Below are 10,671 nucleotides of genomic sequence, written 5' to 3'. Positions count from 1 at the left end.
AGCCTCTGTCCCGCGCCGGCACCTCGGAACCATGTCGGCAAGGCTCTGCCGCCGATGAGGGTTCCCCTGCTGCGAGCGGGCCCCCTGGAACCTCGCGGGGACTTGCCCTGCATTGTGTCTGTGAAGATAGATCTTGTGACGTTTGCCCCCGAGCGGATACCGTGGTTCGTGCTCAGGGAGCATGGTTAGTGGTGTGTTTCTGCCGTGGGAAGGATGGATGTGAACGCTGCAAGTGCTTAAGTTAGGACCAGTTTGTTGCATATGTAGAACTTCCCACAGAATTGGAAGAGTTGACAGAAGTGACCTGTCAGTAGCACATGTGCTCAAGCTGAAGGCTCACTCTATCCATTCCTTGCATTTCCTATTTCTTAGCCCTTTTAATTGCAAAAATCAAATCCATTCTTTTTGGCCTAATTGGTGGCAACAGGGGTGGGAGGAGGAGATACAAGTAGCAATTTTTATCTATCTATCTATCTATCTATATATAATCTACATATATAAAAGGCTAATATGCTAAATGTCCCTCCACCTGTCCCACCGGTGTCTATGATGCGCACTGACCACCAGGGGACAGACGCTCAAGGTAGGAGCTGCTGTGACATGCCCTGGCCATTTACAGAGAAACAGCACTGCAACCTAGAGCCCACAAAGCAACACTCGGCTTCCCCCAAGTGGGACCCAGGCCCCACCACCACCCCAGAGCTACAGCCCACCAAATCGCAGCCCACTCTGCCGAGAACCCCCCATAGCGCAAAATGCGGCCCAGAGCCCAGCCCTGAAACTGAAGCGGTAGCTGGGGGCACCGGGTAATGACATCACAAGCAACACCTGGCTTCCTCTTCCTAGTGACTAGCCTCCTTGCAGTTTCTTCAGCCCAGAAACACGACTTGCTTTATAGCCAGGTGGAAACATTTTACACTGTAAATAAATGTCTGTGAAGCATTTTCCCATGCTTCATCTCATTTGCTCCTCACAGAAGTCCTGGAGTAGGTAGATAGGAGACTTGGTGGAATCCTATTTTCTTTTCATTAGCTGGAAAAAGGACATTTAGAAAGCTTAGAAACTTGACCTCACTAAAAAGAAGTAAGAAATGGAGGACCTTAAAAATGGCTTTAGGTTTTCTCACTGTGCAGAATATAGTCAAACACTGCTGCAGTTAAATATTTTTTTTAAATATATTTTTTTATTGATTTCAGAGAGGAAGGGAGAAGGAAAGAGAGCTAGAAACATCAATGATGAGAGAGAATCATTGATTGGCTGCCTCCTGCATGCCCCCCCACTGGGGATCAAGCCTGCAACCCAGGCATGTGCCCTTGGCCAGAATCGAACCTGGGACCCTTCAATCCGCAGGCTGACACTCTATCCACTGAGCCAAGCCGGCCAGAGCTGCAGTTAAATATTTTATCCCTTTGTTCTCCCTGCGTGATCTACAATAATAATGGCTTCATGTTGATATTTACTGCTGTGTTGCTGACAATCATCTGAAAGAGAATTTGGGATGCTTCACTGGCCTGGAATAAGTTTAACTAACTCAGAAAGCAGGTCTAATTAAGCAAGCTTATCTATACATATAAAGCTCTCACTGGTGCCAATCACACACATGTGTTTCCATCATTGTCGATCATGAATTTGGTTGACACTTCTATTATAGAAAAAGGGCGAATAGCAATATTAAAATATTTCTTCTAATTAATTTCCTTTCAATGTGCACAAATTCATGCACTGGGCCACTAGTAAAAGAATAAAGGTCTCACAAAAACTTCAGGTGCTGAAATGTTTATCATGGCCTCTCCAGATGGAAATCCAGCTTTTAGGATATTAGCAGAAACAGGAGAGTGAGAGTTTAAACTTTTACATCCTTCATGTAGCGCACAACTTTTTCCTTGTCTGCCCCACTCTCCTATTTGCTCTTGAGTCCCTTATCCTTACTCTTCACTTTCTATACCTTTTGTGAACTTCAAGGCTTCAGCTTTCCAATCTGCTTCCTTGTAACTTCTGACTCACCACTGCTGTGTCTATTTTACAGATATTTTTCTCTCTGAATGCTATTAGATTCGGTGTCTTCTAGTAACTACCAGATCCTCTTTGCATTTGAAATTAATTCCCAAAGCAAGTACCTGATAAGACCAGTTCATTAAATTACACCATGTCTTACTCTTGGTGATTGGCCAGCCTGTGGATTGGGTTCCTAAGAGCAAAGCCTACGCCAAGAACAGACCTGGTTAGGTAGTGTGCGCGTGCGCGCGCGCACACACACACACACACACACACACACACACCTTCTGTTTGAGCTGGCAGGCCCTGTGATTGATAGATCAGTACAACTTTGGCTAGCCAACGAAACACTAAACCTCTCAAGCAGTAACTAATTTTTAGATACCTGCATGGAAACGGAACTCATCCTATAAATTTCTGAACAGTAAGTCACACTGGTGATGTTATATCTACCGGGTCAAGTAATTAAAAAGAAACATTGTGGCCCTGGCTGGTGTGCTCAGTGATTATAGTGAAGGGTCTCAGATTCGCTTACTGGTCAAAGAAAAATACCTAGATTGCACATTCGATGCCCAGTCGCATGCATGCAAGGAGGCAACCATTGATGTGTCTCTCTCACATCAGTGTCTCTCTCTCTATTTCTCTTTCCCTCCTTCCCCCACTCCCCCAGCCTTTCCACTATCTCTAAAAATCATTGGAAAAAAGATCCTCGGGTAAGGATTAACAAAACAAAAAAAGAACAAAACCATAAGATGACACTGGTCAAAGGCATGAAGTAGCATAGTATGCTCAGATCATGACAAAGACTCTAGCAGCTAGAGAGTAAAGTGTGATTCAGGGGGTGACAGAAGATGAGAGTCTGGTTGGAAAGGGTCATGTATTTGACGGCCAAAGGGCCATGCTAAGGAACCTGACTTTATTCTTAGTTAACTAACAATAGTCAATAAAAAGCTTTAAGCCATAAAGTGGCATGGACAAATTTGTACTTTTGGTAAATCACTTTGGCAGCAATATAGAAGATAATTTTGAGGGCTAGATACAAGGATACCAAATGAGAGTTGGTTATGATAGTACTGAGGAAAGATTAGAGCCCTAATGAGGGCAGGAACAGTGAAAGATAGAGAAAAAAAAAGACGTATTTGATTAATTAGAAAGTAAAATTCTTAGGACTTCAATGATTAGATTGAGGAAAAAGAAGAGAATCCAAGCAGAATCTAGAATGATGTCCAGGCTACCAGTTACGCTGAGGCACAGAGAGTTTAATAGTAAAAGTTGTGCCATTGTCCTAGCTGGTTTGGCTCAGTGGATAGAGCATCGGCCTACAGATCAAAGGGTCCCGGGTTTGATTCCAGTCAAGGGCACATACCTTGGTTGCAGGCTCCTCCCTGGCCCACGCCCTGGTCAGAGCTCCTGCAGGAGGCAACCAATGGATGTGTTTCTCTGTCTTTCCCTCTCTCTTCCACTCTCCCTAAAAATCAATGGAAAAATATCCTCTGGTGAGGATTAACAAACAAACAAACAAACAAAAAAGTTGTGCCATTAACTGACTTAAGAAATACAGAAATATCTGCTCTTGTGGAGTGAAGACTTTTGAGTTCAATTTTGGGGCATCTTGAGTGAATGTTACCTGGGATGCCCAGCAGAGGTAGATATTCACAGGAATCTGAAGCTCAGGGCAGCAATCAGGACTGGAGTTGTCATCACCACTGATTTGCTGTGTGACCCTGGGTGAATCACTTCTCTGTTTTGCAGATTCTTAATCTATAAAATGGAGGTATTAATTTATTTGTCTCATAAAGTGGTAATGCCGCAGTCTTTTCACACCTAGGGTTCAGGAATCTGGAGAAGGGCTGCGCATAAATGAATAGAGACTAGACATGAAATGTAAATTTGGAAGGCATGTGGGAAAGCCAGGTGGAAACTTAGCTCTAGTGCTAAGCTCCCCGAATCTCCGGACCCATGACTTTTTATTTACTGGAAAACACATTGGCCCTTTAAGAATGCAAGCAGGCATATCAAAGGTAAAGTTTGGTAAACAGGGAAAGATTATCAGGTTAGGGGAAATGCCTACAGCTGTTCAGCAGCAGGTAATAATATGCAGATTTTCAGCCCTGCTGAAGCCCCAAGATCCATCAGCCTTCTGATGAACTTCTTGCATAATTATGACCTGCTGGAATTTGCCTCCAGTAGTAAGACTTTAATGATTTAACTCATGTCATATGCTTAGAATTGTGCCTGGCACATAAGTGGAATTTTATGGCATAAGTAGAATTAAATCTTATTATTAGGTGTTATTCCCAGGAAAAGTATTTAGGGCAGTGGTTCTCAACCAGGGCAATTTTATTTGACAGTGTCTAGAGACATTTTTGGCTATTACAACTTGGGTAAGAGAATACTTCTGTCATCTAGTAGTTAGTAGTTAGGGATGTTCCTAAGCACAGGACAATCCTCGTAACACAGAATTGTCTGATCCAAAATGTCTATCATGCCAAGATTGAGAAATCCTATTTTATGGTGAGAAGATTAGTGGGCTTAGGATACTTTTCTAGAGAACATTGAATTGTAAGGTGTTGGCCAAAGAGAACCTCTAATGGAGACCAAGAAGACATAGTCTAAGAAAATGGTCTTCAAACTCATTGGTCTCTAATGTCAGTTCTCAGTTCTTGAGTTCAGCAAAGAATCCAGAGCCAATAACTCTAGCATTAGATGAAGTTTATTTAGCATGCAAAGTGAAAGTATACTCGAAGAATGTGTTCCAGGCCGTGCAAAGCCATTTGAGTATTTCAAGCAGACAGCAGATATACCTTTTAGCTAGATCAGCCCCAAAGGAAAAGACACTAAAGACTGGAGGCCATATGGGAGGTAATAGCATTAGTTTAGTTGAGTCAAAAGATGGTGAAAGCCTGATTGGAGCAATGGGTGAATAGTAATATAGAGATATATTGAGAAGCAGAATTGCTGGTCTTAGTGATTGGTTGAATATATTGGATTAGAGAGAATGATTCAAACTTAAGTTAGGAGAATATAATTGGAAGAAGAAAAAAATTGTTCCTAATGAAACATCACATATCAGAGACAGTGCCAACTTGGTAAAAAAGAAGACATTTTCTGTGAGACTTTGTGTGCAGTGATGTAGCTTCAGGAGAGCATCTGAACATTTCAGGTGCAATTTTAGCACACTCTGACTTTATATGTTAAATTACTCTGCAGCACTCTTTATATGCTTATTTCACTTTCCTTACTCCAGTTGTGTATCTTTCATATATCAATGTTATTAATTTGCTAGTTAATGTTCATCAGGGTTCATTGATTGTATCTGTTCTCAGAGTAATTATTTGTTTTATTTAATAGATGGCTGGTACCCTCATTAGTTGTCATTAATACATCTGTTAGCCTTATCTTTATTTACTTATTTTTTTGCCTAGGATATTTTTTTTCTTTTATTGATTTTAGAGAGAGAGAAAAAATATATTGATGTGAGAAACATCGGTTGCTCTCCATATGTGCCCCATCCAGGGATAGGACCCACAACCCGTGGATGTGCCCTGACCAGGAATGGAACCCAAAACCCTTTGGTGTGCAGGACGACACTCCAACCAACTGAGCCACACCAGCCAGGGGTTCTGGGGTAATTTTTAAAGTGTTTTTAGTACTCCTCCTTTGGCGTGGTTTATTTAAAATTACTCATTTGATCAGTTACTTATAATTATGAATATTACTCTGTAGCATGATTATTTATTTAATGCCTTCACACATTTATTTTTGCCTGTCTGCATTTTGAGAATAAATATAACAATATTTTTCCATATTTAATTATCCCTCCCCTGACCTGATCCCTAAGGGTGATGTTTTAACCAGAAATCATTTCTGTGGGCAGAAGCATCTCTTATCTAAAATCCCCTTGCCCTGGCCAGGTGACTTGGTTGGAGCTTTGTCCTATACACCAAAAGATTGTAGGTTCGAATACCAGTCAGGGCACATACCTAGGTTTCGAGTTTGGTCCCCTTTGGGGGAGTATACGGCAATCAACTGATCAATGTTTCTCACATTGATGTTTCTCTTTCTCTAAAATCAATTTTTTAAAAAAAACATATCCTTGGGTGAGGATTAAAAAATAATAATAAAATAAAATCCCCTTTGCCCTTTAGTAAGCACAAAGCAAAATTAATTGAGAAAATTCTTCCTTGTAGCCAGACTGGAGTCAAAAGAAGCCATTGGTCCTCTTCCCTGGTTCAGATGTCTCTTATTCATTCGTTCGACAAATCTTTATTGAGCACTCACAATGTGGAGACATTGAAATAATCACAGCTTTAATTGTCTGTTTTAGCCTGAAACTTGAAACTCTAAGGAAAGGAATTACATGGTGGAGTGTAACTAAATTAGAGCAGACTCAGATCAGGCAGCCTTCTGGAAGGGACGTTGCTCACAGACTCTGCCCACTCCTGCCCCTAGGATCCTGACTCCAATGTTCAGTCTTAGCACCTGGTTTAGGCCGCTTTCCTTCCTGATGTCTGAAAGACTTTTCACTTGAGACTATAACAGTACACCTAAAGTATATATCCTATTTCCCGGGTTTCTGTGGTTGGTCCTTCTTTTTTCCCTCTTCATACTTCCCTGTAATTTTATCACAATCCATGGTTTCAATTGCTCACTTCTTCTGATGAACTCAAGTCTGTTTTCAGTCCAAGCCCCTGATCCAAGCACCAGACACATTACTCACTTGCTTCCTGCAAGTCCCCCTCAGAGAACGAATAGGCAACTCACACCACATCTAAACCTGCCACAACTAAGCTGGCAACTGGGCATTTGTCCTAGGTGCCTTTCTCCCTTTACCTCGCTCCCTGTTCTTTCACACACTCTGCCTGGATACCTCTCAGGCCCCTCCACACCTCTTCATCCCCACTGCGTTACTAGCCTGTTGTTACCCCTCACCCAGACGGCTGTTTCCCTGTCCTGCTCTCAGTTCCCTCTGTGCTGTATTGTCCTCACCATGAGGTTTCTAAAATGCAGGGAGCTGACTTACTGAATTGGGCGCTGTGCTAAGTGTAATGTGGGAAGGAACTATAATTTAAAGACCTTGTATGGAGCAGAGCCAAGATTTGAACCCAAAACTTTGACTTCAAAATGTGTGTGCTCTCACCCAGCCCCTCCACTCCCCTTGCTTAAAATGCATCAGAGGCTCCACATGGCTTTTAGAATTAAATTCCTTCTTAGTTTCCATGCCACTCTTCATGTTCTGCCTCCTCTCTTCTAATCTACTTTTCATTTTGGCAAAATCAGACTTCTCCCATTTTCCCATGGCGCTATATGGTTTTAGGCCTTTATGTGATCACACGTTGATTCCTGTGTCTAAAACACACTTTCCTCCCTTTATACAACAAATTTCTAATCATCCTTTAAAACTCAGCTAATAGACCAACTCTTGACAAATTCTCTGAAACCTCCTAACCCCATGCTACTCCCTTATTTAAAAAATAAATTTAAGAAAGATAAAGGAAAAATCTTTAATTGCTTCTCATTGCTCCCAGGATAAAGTCCAAAATCCTTCCCATGGCCTGCATTTCCCTGTAGGGTCAGTTTCCCTGCCTCTATCCTTATCATACCACCTTCCCTTTGGGGGGTATTTTATCATACTGAGCTGTTCTCCACCTCCTTAAATACTTTGCTCACTCATACCCATGTTGTCCCTCTGTTTTAAAGTTCTTCCTTCTCCATTCCTATAGGTCACTCCTCCTTGCTCCCTCACCTAGAGCCCACAAAGGCACTCCCAGCCCTGTGAGTTCCCATAGCCCTGTGGACTCCTCCATAATGACACTATACCAGTTGTAACTTTACATGTACTTTGTGGTTACCTGAGTAATGTCTCTCCCACTAGTCTTACTGCAGGCTCATGAGGTCAAGAATGGTGTGTGTTTTTGCACACCATGATCACTCCAGCATCCAGACCAGGCACTAGAGGGTGCACCAGCATGTGAATATATGAACTGTATTTATCATAGCCCTCCCTTGTTTTCCAGAAGCCTGTGTAACATCCTGTCATTTAAATTCTCCCATCACTCTTGCCCCTTTTTCAGTAGACTGTCATCCCCAGTCAATAGGCATCATATTTGAATCAATTTTGTTTCCTCCGTGATAATACTGTAAAAGCATAAGAAACGTTACAAGAGTGAATGCTGTATGTATGGGTAACTGCTTATTAACAAGCACGAGTGAAAAGGTTTTGAAAGACCACCAGGGGTGACCATATTTAGGGCCTAGAGCAGCCGTGGGCAAACTACGGCCCGCGGGCCGGATCCGGCCCGTTTGAAATGAATAAAACTAAAAAAAAAAAAGACCGTACCCTTTTATGTAATGATGTTTACTTTGAATTTATATTAGTTCACACAAACACTCCATCCATGCTTTTGTTCCGGCCCTCCGGTCCAGTTTAAGAACCCACTGTGGCCCTCGAGTCAAAAAGTTTGCCCACCCCTGGCCTAGAGAGTCACATAATTTTTCTTTCTTCCTCTTCACATATCTCTTTTACTGAGAATTTTCAAGGGTCAAAAGAACCAGTGTATAAGATAATATAGAGGAAAGTAAGCCTCTTTCTTTTCATTAATTAAAAATAACCAAAATGCAAAAACTACTTGCTTTATAACTGGTACTAGTAACATGTACAGTCATCTACTGGAAATAATATTATTTCCTTAGTAATTAACTTTAATTCACAGTCACTTGGAAAACTTCACATATTTCAGGCATATAATTACCACAGGGGATTGTTTCCCTGCATCTTTCTAACCCTAGGGAATAAGAGGGAATGCAGTGTTTATTTTTACTATATCGTCCATTTTTTCTTCTTTAAGAATGGAGGAAAGAGTTATTACCTTTCAGCACAGCCTGCTTTCATTTTGCAGTTCCTTGGTATTTTCATTTGCCAGCTTGAAGACAAAATACTTTTTGTTTTGTTAATCCTCACCTAAGGATATTTTTCCACTGATTTTTGAGAGAGAGACAGACCAGAGAGAGACACAGACAGTCGGGAATATCAGTTGGTTGCCTCCCGCACACACCTCAACAAGGGCCAGGGATTGATCCTGCAATGCCAGGTTCTCTGCTTATTATTACTCATTCTTGTTAATAAGCAGGGAACCGAACCCACAACCCTCAGGAGTGGGGGCCAGTGCTCTAACCCAGTTGTCGGCAAACCGCAGCTCGCGAGCCACATGCGGCTCTTTGGCTCCTTGAGTGTGGCTCTTCCACAAAATACAACGTGCGGGCGCGCACGTACAGTGCGATTGAAACTTCGTGGCCCATGCACAGAAGTCGGTTTTCAGCCTGGGCGAGTCTATTTTGAAGAAGTGGCGTTAGAAGAAGTGGGGGGTGTCGGTAGGTCGGGCGAGGGGATACGCAGCGCGGGGGAGGCGCGCACGATTCATGCATGAGTTGGACATATAGAGAGGATGAACAAAAGGAGATAGATGAAATAAGTATACAAGACCAGTGTGGATGGGAGAGTTGGAAGGGGTCGACCTCAGCGAACGTACCTCAATCAGAGTGAGGACATTTTTAGTAAAGGCCAGCTTAGGAGTTCCCTAATTAAGTTAATAACAATGTACCTACCTATATAGTTTAAGTTTAAAAAATTTGGCTCTCAAAAGAAATTTCAATCGTTGTACTGTTGATATTTGGCTCTGTTGACTAATGAGTTTGCCGACCACTACTCTAACCAGTTAGCAACACCGTCCAGGGCCTGAAGAAAAATTTGTTCAGATATTGGAACCTAAGAAAAGAGAAGCTAGTTGATTTCTGTTCTGTTCCCTAAGTCTGACATGTAAAAGTGAATGGGAACTGTGGACAGCAGCATTGAAACCAACATTCTGTGCAGCCACACAGGTCTCTGGTCCTGAATGTCTGCCTCAGTGATGGAGCAAGTGTGGATGAAAGCAATTCAAGGAAAAGGTGGAACACCTGGTCAAGTATGGAGAGAGCAAATAGACAGACAAACTTAGCAGAATTTTTCCTGGAAGGATTTGCTGTTCCCCACAAAGAACTTCAAAGTAGAAATCCTGACATATTCATGTATTTGTTTTTTATCTCCCACTGGCTTTGCCTATAGTAGGAACTCTAATAAAGTGTAAGCAAACCACAAAATTTTTAAATGAGAGAATTTGCATGTGATTGGTTTGTAATCTGTAAAGGTCTTATAAATTAGGGTAGTGATAATATGGTTGGGAGTGTTTGAGTTTGTCTTATTTAGGCTGAAATAACCTTATTTTATTATTTTGCTAAAGATGAAGGGCTTTATTAGAATCTCCAATACAGGTATCTCCTGCTTCTCGAAAGTTCAACTATTGCCACTTCGCTTTTACTAAATATTTACATACATTAATACCTGTTGTCACTAACCAAAAGAAATTTGAAGAGAATTTTCACTTTACAAAAAAAAGGCAAAAAGCAAAGATAGTGTCTAGCGTTTGTTTTGCTGCAGTCTTTATAGAGGCGCAGTGCACATCCTGAGCACTGAGCAGTGAGAGTGGCACCTCCAGAGCTTTGCACTGTGTCTGTGAGCATCTCAGTTTGATTTGTGCATTTGTAAGCAAGATGTGCCCAAGGTATCAGAAAACCCTGAGATCTTGGAAGGGTGTTACACTTAGGATAGAACTGGACATAATTTAGCTTTCCTTTTACATA

The 10,671-nt window shown here is 41.8% G+C and overlaps 1 protein-coding gene across 5 annotated transcripts in view; it reads left to right on the top strand.

Annotated features, from left to right (window-relative positions):
* Window positions 1-10,671, top strand: part of LYRM4 (LYR motif containing 4) — a 132,314-nt gene that overhangs the window by 263 nt on the left and 121,380 nt on the right. The gene's annotated exons all lie outside the window — the stretch shown is intronic.

This window comes from Myotis brandtii, unplaced genomic scaffold, assembly GCF_000412655.1.
Source record: "Myotis brandtii unplaced genomic scaffold, ASM41265v1 scaffold300, whole genome shotgun sequence".
Classification (NCBI taxonomy): Eukaryota; Metazoa; Chordata; class Mammalia; order Chiroptera; family Vespertilionidae; genus Myotis; species Myotis brandtii.
The sequence above is the reverse complement of the archived record's forward strand: the minus strand, read 5'-3'. Positions and strand labels throughout refer to the sequence as shown.